The 11,398-nt window shown below is 45.2% G+C and overlaps 1 protein-coding gene across 1 annotated transcript in view; it reads right to left on the bottom strand.

Moving 5' to 3' along the window:
- LOC135243601 (ankyrin repeat and fibronectin type-III domain-containing protein 1-like) overlaps positions 1-11,097 on the bottom strand; it is a 155,165-nt gene extending 144,068 nt beyond the window's left edge. Inside the window, exon 1 of the mRNA XM_064315551.1 lies at positions 10,927-11,097. The gene's annotated coding sequence lies outside the window, so the exon portion shown is untranslated. The remainder of the gene's footprint in view (positions 1-10,926) is intronic.
- Positions 11,098-11,398: the final 301 nt, after the last annotated feature.

The following is an 11,398-nucleotide window of genomic DNA, read 5'->3' on the forward strand; positions in this document are numbered from 1 at the left end:
TCATAGTTTATGGAATTCTCAATGAGGGAAACAGCATCATCAAGAGATGCTACTACGCCATTTTCAGTAGTTCATTGAAGATTTTTTTCGGTGGACAAACCATATTAAATAAATGATTGTTCAACACAGAATATTTTTGTAAGTTGTAAAATAAATCTGGACAGGCACTTTAAGTTTGCATAAGTTGTCTGAGAACAAATTTGAGCAATTAAAAGTCCATGAATGAAATATTCATTCCTCGTCACATGAATATCTGTTTCTGATTATAATTTGATATCAAGACGGTAAATCATCCCTCATTAGCCATCAATAGCGTCTCATTAAGAATAAATAACAGCTTGCTATACTTCAGGAATCGCAATTAAGGTTGGGAGGAGAGCCAAGACACACAAGGGTACTCCAGGACCAGGACTGGGAGATTCCCAGAATAGTTGCCTGTAAAAGTTATTAAAACGAAGGAGCCCCTCCAGACGGTCCCGCCACGGCGGACGGGTTCGAGCGGGGCCGCGTCAACTCTCCGCCTGCGGGGCCAAGATTAAATACGTGCCGTCCCTCCGCACCACCCCCCCCCCGGGGTTTTTTCGGAGATTTGATCACACTCCCGCTGTAACGAGCCGTTCTTTTCCGCCCGGCGAAAACGGGCCACCGCGGCTGCCGGTCGTGCCGCCGAATTTCGATGAGGACCTCGCACCGCTAGGCGGACTCGGCGCAGCGGCGTCGGCAGCGTGGGACGCGCCACGGGCCGGCATGCCTTACCGACGCTGACGTCAACGGGGCGGGGGTCCCGAGGGGGGGGCGGGCGCTCGTAATTCGGAGGGGAAAGCGAGCCGCGTCGCGCGGGACCGCGGGGAGAGGGTGACTAATGCGGAGTGAGTCAGGCTACGGGTCCCGGGACCGTGCCGGATAGCGAGCGGGGCGCTAACGGAGACCGCCACGCGGAGCTGGGGGGGGAGAGAGAGAGAGAGAGAGAGAGAAGGAGAGGGAGAGAGAGGGGGAGAGAGAGAGAGAGAGGGGGGGGAGAGAGAGAGAGAGAGAGAGGGAGAGGGGGGGAGGGAGGGAGAGAGAGAGAGAGAGAGGGAGGGAGGGGGAGGGGGAGAGAGAGAGGGAGAGAGAGAGAGAGAGAGAGCGGCCGGAGGGACGAGCACTAATGCACCAAGCAGGTGCTCGGCCCTCAAATAGAACTTCCTGTGCTCACTCTGTGTGAGAGTATGTGTGAGAGAGTGCGTGGGTGTGTGTGTGTGTGTGTGTGTGTGTGGGTGAGAGAGAGTGCATGTGTGAGAGTGTGTGTGTGTGTGTGTGTGTGCATTTGTGTGAGTGTGTATGTGTGGGTGTGTGTGTGTGAGAGAGTGTTTGTGTGAGCGTGTGTGTCTGTGAGCATGTGTGTGTATGCGTGAGCGTAAGTTCATCCTGAGGTGTCCCAGAATCCCATCCAGACCACCTGAAGGGTGGACAGTCAACAGATGGCCTGGCCAAGGTGCAAACACACACACACACACACATACAAACACACACACATGCACACACACACATACATACAGACACACACACACACACATATACAAACACACAGACACACACACACGCACACAATGTAATTACTACCAAAGCACACATATAAATAATATGTAAAATAATAATAATTATAAATGTAATAATATACAGTATAACAATAATAACAATAACAGCAACAACAGCAACAGAAGTAAATAAATAAATATGTACACCATACGTATGATCACATATTCTTTTGGTAACCATGAGTTACCAAACCATGAGTTACCAAAAGAAGCCTATCTGCCTATTTCAATTGCAAGTGAGTGGTCACAGAGCCTGTACTTGGTCAGGATCCGTCTCTGCTTTGTATCTGACTGAGAAGAGATGCTCTGCCACTGTGTATTTTCTGTTTAGGGCCCTGTAACAATTCAGTTTATTTTGGGACTGGGTTTCTTTGTGCCAATGTTCCAGATAGGAGTTTTTGATGTGCTTTATAATTTGGTTGACTCTAATGGGCAGTTGTGAAGCAGTGCTGATCTGAAGCTGGTTTTTGTTAGTGTCTGTTAACGTTAGTCTAGAGAGGTTCAGAACCAGCTGACTGAGGGGATACTTTTCTGGGCTGAGCTCTTGGGTTTGGAGCCATGGACTGCAAGGGGTTTGTTGGACTCATTCTTAGATGTTCAACAAAAACTGAATGCCCTTTTTCGAATTTGAATGATAATCACTCTCGCTCTCTCTCTGTCTCTATGTCTTTCTCTCCCCTCTCTCCCCCTCTCTCTACTCTTTAGAACACGAGAATGAAAGATCTCGACAGGCAAGGCACTAGAAGCGCGCGTCCCAATCAGAGAGCTTCACTGCTATTCTTTCAGCCCGAGATAATGAAAGGCCATTTACCGCCACAAATTGGCTAAATCAGGGCCGGGCCACGTAGAAACGCCTTTCCCCAGCGATCGGCGGCTGTTTGCGGCGTTCCCCTGGGAAACGCTAACACGTTCCTCTTTGAGGACCAGCGTTCCCGGAATCCGGCGGAGCCCTGTGTTCCTCTGAGTCATGCCGCAGCCATCTCAGGTTCGACGGGAGGCTGGGTCACAGATTCGTCAGGCTGATCGTACACTCAGCTCCAGATTATTGCTGTTGAACGTTCTGACTCCCATCTGTTGACGCTGACACACTCCAATTTTGGGCGTCTTAGGAGAAGGGATAGATAGACTGAGGACATTCGGGCCGTGGATGTTCTGTACTGCGATACAGCACTGGGAACTTCAGTTTGAGAACGTCACTACGTGTTCTCGTACTAGACCAATCATGTACACACATCACTACATGTCCTCATACTCGACCAATCACATATACATATCACTACATGTTCTCGTACTCGACCAATCATGTACACACATCACTACATGTTCTCATACTCGACCAATCATATACACATATCACGACATGTTCTCATAGTCAACCAATCATATGCACACATCACTACATGTTCTCACTCTTAATCAATCCTCTATACACATCACTACATGTTCTCGTACTCGACCAATCATATACGCACATCACTACGTCCTCATTCTTGACCAATCACATATACATATCACTACATGTTCTCATACTCGACCAATCACATATACACATCACTACATGTTCTCGTACTCGACCAATCATGTACACACATTACTACATGTCCTCATACTCGACCAATCATATACACATATCATGACATGTTCTCATAGTCAACCAATCATATGCACACATCACTACATGTTCTCACTCTTAATTAATCCTATATACACATCACTACGTGTTCTTGTACTCAACCAATCATATACACACAACACTACATGTTCTCATACTCAGCCAATCAAATACACACATCACTACTGTGGCAAACACGCCTGCCACAGGCCACCGAAGTGGCTTTCTTTGGGGCCCTCCAGCACAGAGACACAGGGAGATGATGTTAAAACAGTCCACATTTATTCCACGAGGGTTTGGCAAGATGGTATAGCCAAATGAGCAGATGTTAAACCCTGTCATGACAGAGAGCTCCTGGTGTGGGTGGGGATGGCAGATTTAACCTGTGCGCAGTGATTACCTCACTACGCACAGGTGCAGCCACTCCTGTTCCTGGGTCCAATTAGCCTGGCCAATTATCTAATTCTTCACCAATTATCCAATTGGCCAGGTCTAATTAACTTGACCCAGGGCAGGTGTGGCTGCTTAAACCAGCCATCCCCACACCACATACCCCCAACGCCAAACTGAGGCCAGGGAGAATCACTGGCCGAAGCCTACCCCCCCCACCCCTGCACTCCCAACAAAGCAAAAGACAAATAAAAATAAAAACTCTAAACACGCTAAAAAAAAGTCAGGGTGGGTGGCCCCGGAACAGTCCAGTACATGCTGTGCCCCTCCTTCTGACGACAAGGCAGCCCTTCTTCCTCCTCCCTCCCGGAGCACGGGAAGTCCTGGGCTGCTCTGCTGGCTGGTGGGGGCGTCACCGGCTTGGGCTGTTCCAGGGGCTGTGGTGGGGTGGCTGGGCTGGTGGGCTGGTGGACTGGCCGTGTGGTGCTGGGGACCAGGAACCCTCGTGGCTGTGGTGGCCGCCAGTCGGCTCTGCTGGCAGGCGGCTGCAGGCTTATCCCCTCATGGGCTCCGGGCAAACCAACCAGGCCAAAACAAAGAACTAAAAACAACCAAAACGGACGAGAAAGGAAGCAAAACGGCGCGGCCACCGCTCGTGCGCCGCCCGTAGCTGACCCGCCTTCCCGGCCAAGTCCAGCTCACGGCGCGACCACCTCTCGTGCACCGCCCGTCGCTGACCTGCCTCCTCGGCCAGGTGCAGCTCCTCAGCTTCCCCGCTGAGGATCGCCTCCTTCCCCTCCCTGGTCATCTTCCGCTCCCCATTTTTGGCCCGGAGGATCCGCCCGAAGCCCTGTCGGGAACACCTCAGCCGCCCCTCCTCCAGTGTGCTTCCTGGCCGGCCCTCCTGTGCCTCTTTCCTGTGCCGGAGGAGCCCCACGTTGGGCGCCACTGTGGCAAACACGCCTGCCACAGGCCACCGAAGTGGCTTTCTTTGGGGCCCTCCAGCACAGAGACACAGGGAGATGATGTTAAAACAGTCCACATTTATTCCACGAGGGTTTGGCAAGATGGTATAGCCAAATGAGCAGATGTTAAACCCTGTCATGACAGAGAGCTCCTGGTGTGGGTGGGGATGGCAGATTTAACCTGTGCGCAGTGATTACCTCACTACGCACAGGTGCAGCCACTCCTGTTCCTGGGTCCAATTAGCCTGGCCAATTATCTAATTCTTCACCAATTATCCAATTGGCCAGGTCTAATTAACTTGACCCAGGGCAGGTGTGGCTGCTTAAACCAGCCATCCCCACACCACAACTACGTGTTCTCATACTCAACCAATCACATACACACATCAATAGATATTCTCATAGTTAACCTATCACATGCACACATCAAAAATTGAGTGCCTTTTCAAACGGACAGTCGGACCTCTCAGGTGCTGCTCATCGACTGTGCTGCTCTTTGCCAGTGCTTCTCTTTACATGCTAAGCTTGCTGCAGCTCACAGAATTGTGCTCAGCCTCCGCCCCCCCCCCAACGTCCACCTGCTGTTTGGATCTGCTTGTAGGTACTGGGGGGTTTTAGTATTTCTCCCATTTAGCAGGGGGGATGCAATTCTGATTCCTGTTTGATAGGCTGGTGCACGCTGGTGCGTGCACAGACATACCTAAAGCAGATCCAAACCCAAATCAAAAATAATGACTTTGCATAATGATGAATGTATTTAATCTAAATTTGTGAGATGCCCTGACCGAATAACGCAATCAGCGAATGGGGCTACCTACTAATCCGATTTTGTGCATGAAGCAGAACTTAGAAGGCTCGGTTCAAAAAACTCTTTAAGTGCATTGAATATCTTCATTGGATGAGGAGAAATTGATGCGTTTTCCTCGTTCCCGTTCTTTTATGTGATTTTTCAGCAGATTTAGATGGTAGCTAACAATCCAGTCGGCCGTCGGTAGTTGTAATAAAATGTTTGAAGGCTTCTGTCAACAGTCTCGATGCCGCTCGTATCCTTCTCCTGTAGCTACGGTAACACTGTCAGTAGCAACAGGCGCTACATCCAAGACTCAAACCACGCAATGTAAGGCAGGACATGTACCAAATCTAACTTAAAACAAATAAAAACAAACAGAGTAACCCTGTTTTTAAAAAAATATTTCAGTAATGCAGTTTAAGCATGCTTTTTCTAACAATGTTCGGCAAAAAAAGCATGCTTTTTCCGTGATGGACAATAGTCGTTAAAGGCATCAGCCTATCAATGCATTTACTCACATTTTTTTTGCTATCAGCAACTGTCCACTGATTTGTTTGAAATTTCAAGCGCTTGTTATTGTTGCTCCAGTTGCACAAGTAATTTCAGTCATTTTCCACTGCTGCACATAAGATCTATTGGTTGATTTAATAAATGATTTTTTTTAACACTGTAATTTCTCAGTTTTTCAGTTTTTAATGATTTTTTAACGACTTTTGCCAGTGGCTGCTGCACTTTATTTTCCATGATAAATACTCGGCCTTAATTATTGTGTGGGCCACTTCATCTGCAGGCGACCATTTTATGATTTCTTGCTCAGGGAGATGAAATAGTGCCCAGTAAAATGTCCAGTGTTAATTAAACTCTGACACAGTACATGTGGTCCTATGCTGGACCAGAGCAGGGACGCTGTGTACGCTGTAAGAGTTGATTAAACACTGGAAATATTACAGTGTGTGATTCTTCTTGCAAAGATTCCCTCACTGCATCTTTGAGGCCAATATCGATGTCTCCGTCTGGCTTGTGCCTTGATTTATGTCTGCTCTTTGGATGTGGGGAAATCTCACGCAAAAATCGACCCTTGTTAATTGTGCAACCTTTAATTAATTCAGCAGAATACATGATCAGCCACACTTGTCCTTCTGCCTGTAATTTGTGTGATCCTCCCTTAAATGCACATGCATTAATGGGAGAAGCACCATGTGATGACTCACGTAGATGACACGCATACTGCGTGCCTGTTTGAAACATAAGACGCATGTTCCTTGGGCAAAATGAGTCATATCTTCTCCTGGACCCAGTAGCAAAAGGCTCAGTAAATCTGGTCATTAAACTCATCTCAATGCTGAACTTTGATTGGATCAGGGTGTTGTGGTCAGATTAGACCAAACTTGAGCTTTTTTCCCCCCCCATGTACACGAGCAGTGGATTTGGCACCAGAAGAAGGACGCGTTGAAACGAACATCATACGTTTAACGACACTTTGTGGCAGATCTTTAATATTATGAGGTTGTTTCGTATCGACCGCTCCTGGGGCTCTTTTTAAATTCAGTGGAACCCTGGACCCCAGCAAGTTCCAAGACATTTTAGCCAAATATCTGGTATCGCTTAATGGTAGACATGTCGTTTGTGTTTGTGAGCCCTGACCTGCTCAGGCGGCCAAATGTTCTCGCTTCCAGAATGTTCCCTCATGACGGATCCAAGCCATGACCCAAAACCAGGACCCCTCTGGGGGCATAACTCTCTCTAATTCAACCAGTCATCTCCAGCCACCCATAAAACTCACACTGGGGATAAAAAGCTGTCCCTGTCCAGAAGCGGGCATGGGTTCTGTCAGGGTACCCCACAGTACCCATGACACAGCCTGGAGGACTAAATCTATTCCCTGTCTCTTTTGAACTGCATATTAATATTCACTTTGTTTGGTTGGACTGTCAATTTTACCAGCTAACTTAAAGAGTGATTGCACTCACTGTTTCAGCCTGGCTCCACCTACTACAGAATTCTGATGAATGCTTCCTGGGGTGGGTGGAGTAGGCGTGTCCATCTCATTTGCATAAAGTATTCTATATGCTAATTATTTGTACAGTGTAGGCTCGTGAAGCTCAGATCAAAATGTCAAACAAGGTGTTTCAGATCAAATATGAACAAAGATTGAGCGACTACTTAGCCTATTTCTCACCTCAAATGTTTTCAGAAACATATTTTAGTCGACCGTTTAGGTGGAATATGATAGACTTCATGGACAGGCCGCCATGTTTCTTTGGTCTGAGAATCGTTGGGCCAAAATCAACCCAGCCAATCAGGTGCCGGCAGTGTTCCATCATATTAAAAAGTAAATGTACAAAGTTGTGGGCGGCAACACTTTTCTGACTGAATAGCTTGATAGACATCTACAGGACGTAGTAGTATCTCCAAATAAGTACTTGGATATCTCAATTGGGGCGGGGCCTGACTGGGATGCAGAAAGCATTTATTCAAATGTTAGAGGGCAGCATAAGGTTTTATTTTTGTTGATAAAATGATTTTATTTCAGAAATGTTGATATAACGGCATGGATTAAAATGTTTACTTATAAAGAAGGCATACAAACACGTTTACTGTAACAAAAAAAAGTAAAAGTATACTACATGTACGTACCTTCTATTTATTATGAATGTAACATTTTTTTTGCCCTAGCAAATGTACTGCTATCAGTTTTTTTATATTCGTTTGTTCTTGGAAAAAAAAAAATCAATAGACAGTTGTCAACAAAAAAAAGAACAAAATAAAAGTGATCTAGGATGTCATTACCCTTTGATACCTCTATAACTGGGCCAACCGCTATGTCTATTTGCACCAATAGTCTTTCAATTCCTTCTCTATTACCGTCCAGCCTATATTTAACTACTGACGCCAGGCTGGTCAGCAGAGGATTCCTTGCGTTCGTTTCCTCTGGGGAGTTTCTCATTTATTTTTCTCTCTTTTTCTACTTCTCGCCGGGGGAGTTTTTACCTCGCTTGCTGGTTTGTGAGGTTTCAGGCCCAGCTTTGCCTGATTTTCCTGTTTTCCTGTAAAGCCTGTTTGTGAAAGTAATACAGTCAGTTTGTAACAAAAACAGTTGCCATGATAACAATGTCCTCATTAATGTAATAACTGCCAATTCATACAATAACTGCTGATTAATATAATAAAAATCTTGAGCAGTTAACCAAATGACTTTTGCCGGTTAATGTAATAACTTACATTTACTGGTGGGAATTACATTAACCAGGGGTTACAACTTTTTTATGAACAATGTAATATAACCATTAATATAATATTGCCAAATAATGCCAAATTATTGTCTATAGGTTTGATTTCATATCTAATTAACAGCAAGTATCATGCCTGTGGCTGCCAAGGGTGGTCCCGTGTTTAAAGCCACTGCCCCCATAGGTTTGAGTCTGGTTTAATCTGGGATTAATCCAGGACAGGCGGGTTCATGTTGTAGTGTTTCCATATCTGTATGTGCATTTCTAGTGCAATTTTCTTTAAGTAGCAATGTGTGACACTTGATATGACAGAAGACAGGAATTGTGCCATGTTATTACATTAACAGTTGAAGTATTGCATCATTCATCAAAAGAGCTGTAAACCAGTTAATGTAATAGCCACCGGTTAATGTCATACATTATTATGATGTAATAAGTTATTACATTATTACATTAACTGACAAAAGTTATTACAGTTTTACATTTTTAGTACTTTAACCAGCAGTTATTACTTTGAAGCGGACAAGTTGTTACATTCACTGTTTTTGTTCAGTTTACCATTGTTACAAAGGGCGATACTAGGGGAGACTTTATTTTTATTGACCTTTCAGCATTGTTACAGGTTCATAAAGACAGTTGTCATTAAAAACACTGAATTATTTTGCTGTTACAATAAAACATCAATACTAAGTAGGCTAAAAATTTAAAATGTTGCAATTATCTAAACTGAGATCCAATATCTCGTATCCCAAATTTTAAATCCGCTGTCATTTAGGAGTCTGCACATAGAGGACTTTAAGACAGGTGCCGTTTCTGCCATTACTTCACGGAGGATAGGGAACATGTCAGCAATTCAGTCAAAAAACTCTTCCAAAACCGGGTCGTTAACACAACACTCCAACGATATCAGGCGGATGGAAACTCCAAAGAGAGATATTTATTGGATTCTAGAGCCACTTCTCCATGCACAAACGCACGAGGCAGCCATCTTGGGCGCTCAAAAACAAAAAAAAAAAAAAAAAAAAAAAAAAGGATACAATTAAAATGTGAACAGATTAAATTGAATCAAATTGAACTGAATTAACCATGACTAAATTTTTAGTTAACTTTAAAAGGAACCTTTTTTCTTATACGATACTTTTAACTTTTTATTGTTCTTTGAATCATCCCTGTTTAAGTTATATCCTCAACTTCAAAAGAGAATGTGAAATGATCGTATCTGACAGTAGTTGACTTACTGTACACAGACAGTCCGGCACATACAGTACAAGCCTGAGCCCAGAGATACAGCATCCCACAGACTGTAGTTGTCTCAAACACCTTGTTTTTCACCATGGAGCAGAGAGGACCGAACATGATGGCATTCCAGAGGAGATAATGCTGTACGTGTAATGTTTTGGTGAGGGGGGGGGGGGGTTATTTTGGTACACAGGGAATGAGTTTTTGGGGCGGAGTGGAATTTTTGTACAGTGGATTCGTGCGGGTACAGGTGGGAGAGGCGCAGTTAAAAGAAGGAGAGCTCATATTGTTCCGCTGGCCTGCGGGTATCCTTCAAAAACAAGAACCCTGGCACATTACATGTGCAAATGAACAAAGGTAAACAGGGCATGTTGAGTTTTTCGCATTCGCTTTATTTATCAAACTTGCCATTCTCTCAGAGATTTATTTTCTGTTCATTCAATTCAAAGATAAAAAGAATGTCTAAGAATAGAATTGAAAAAAAAAAAAATAGATTTCTTTTCCCCTTACAGGGGAAAACACAGAAGCAGCCGTCAGCTACAGCTGATTTTTATCACAACCGCACCAGCGAGCGAATCTTTCCCCGAGGCAAAAGCGAACGTTGCATTTATTCATAGAGAACGGCTTTAATCTCCGGTTACTCTCTCCCGCTGTTCAGGGCACTGGAGTGCAGTCAAACCACAGGTCACCTGGCTGGGGCAACTTGCTAGCGGCGACTGGATTCATTTTGTCTGTGCCGAAAGTCAGTGCCGCCGGTTTCCAAACAATAGTCTTATGACATCACCTCGGTATTTTCAAACTACCAAGACAGGTGACAACCAAGGATGAGAAACCAGTATAAATCAGTAGTTCAGGGGTGTTCCTTTTCCTGACTCATCCTGAATAATATTACATGACATTACATTACAGGCATTTAGCAGACGCTCTTATCCAGACCGACTTACATTGTATCCAATTATACAGCCGGATATATGCTGTAGCAATGCAGGTTAAGTACTTGGCTCAACCTGCGACCTTTAGGTTACAAGACCAACCTCTTAGCCATTATACTACGCTGCCGCCCATAATGACATGGGGATACAGTGGTACCTTAGATATACGAGCTTCAGAGATGTGTACTCACCACTCATCCGAACGGGCACCGCAAGAAATGCTCCCGTGGCAAACGAGCCTGCCACAGGCCACCGAAGGGCCCTCCAGCACAGAGACACCGGGAGACGACGTTCAAACAGTCCACGTTTATTCACGAGGGTGGCAAGACGGTACAGCCAAAGAGCAGACGTTAGCACTGTCATGACAGTGAGGCTCTCCCTTGTGTGGGTGGGGATGGCAGATTTAACCTGTGCGTACTGATTACCTCACTACGCGCAGGTGCAGCCACCCCTGTTCCCGGGTCCAATTAGCCTGGTGAAGTATCTAACCAATTATCTAATTAGCCAGGTCTAATTAACTTGACCCAGGGCAGGTGTGGCTGCTTAAACCAGCCATCCCCACACCACAGACCCCTTTTAATACAATGCATAGATTCTCTTTGCTATCAGTGATGCAAAAAGTGAGCATTAAATGGAAACAAGTCACACTATTCATTGATAAAA

This window comes from Anguilla rostrata, chromosome 17, assembly GCF_018555375.3.
Source record: "Anguilla rostrata isolate EN2019 chromosome 17, ASM1855537v3, whole genome shotgun sequence".
In the NCBI taxonomy this organism is placed as follows: Eukaryota; Metazoa; Chordata; class Actinopteri; order Anguilliformes; family Anguillidae; genus Anguilla; species Anguilla rostrata.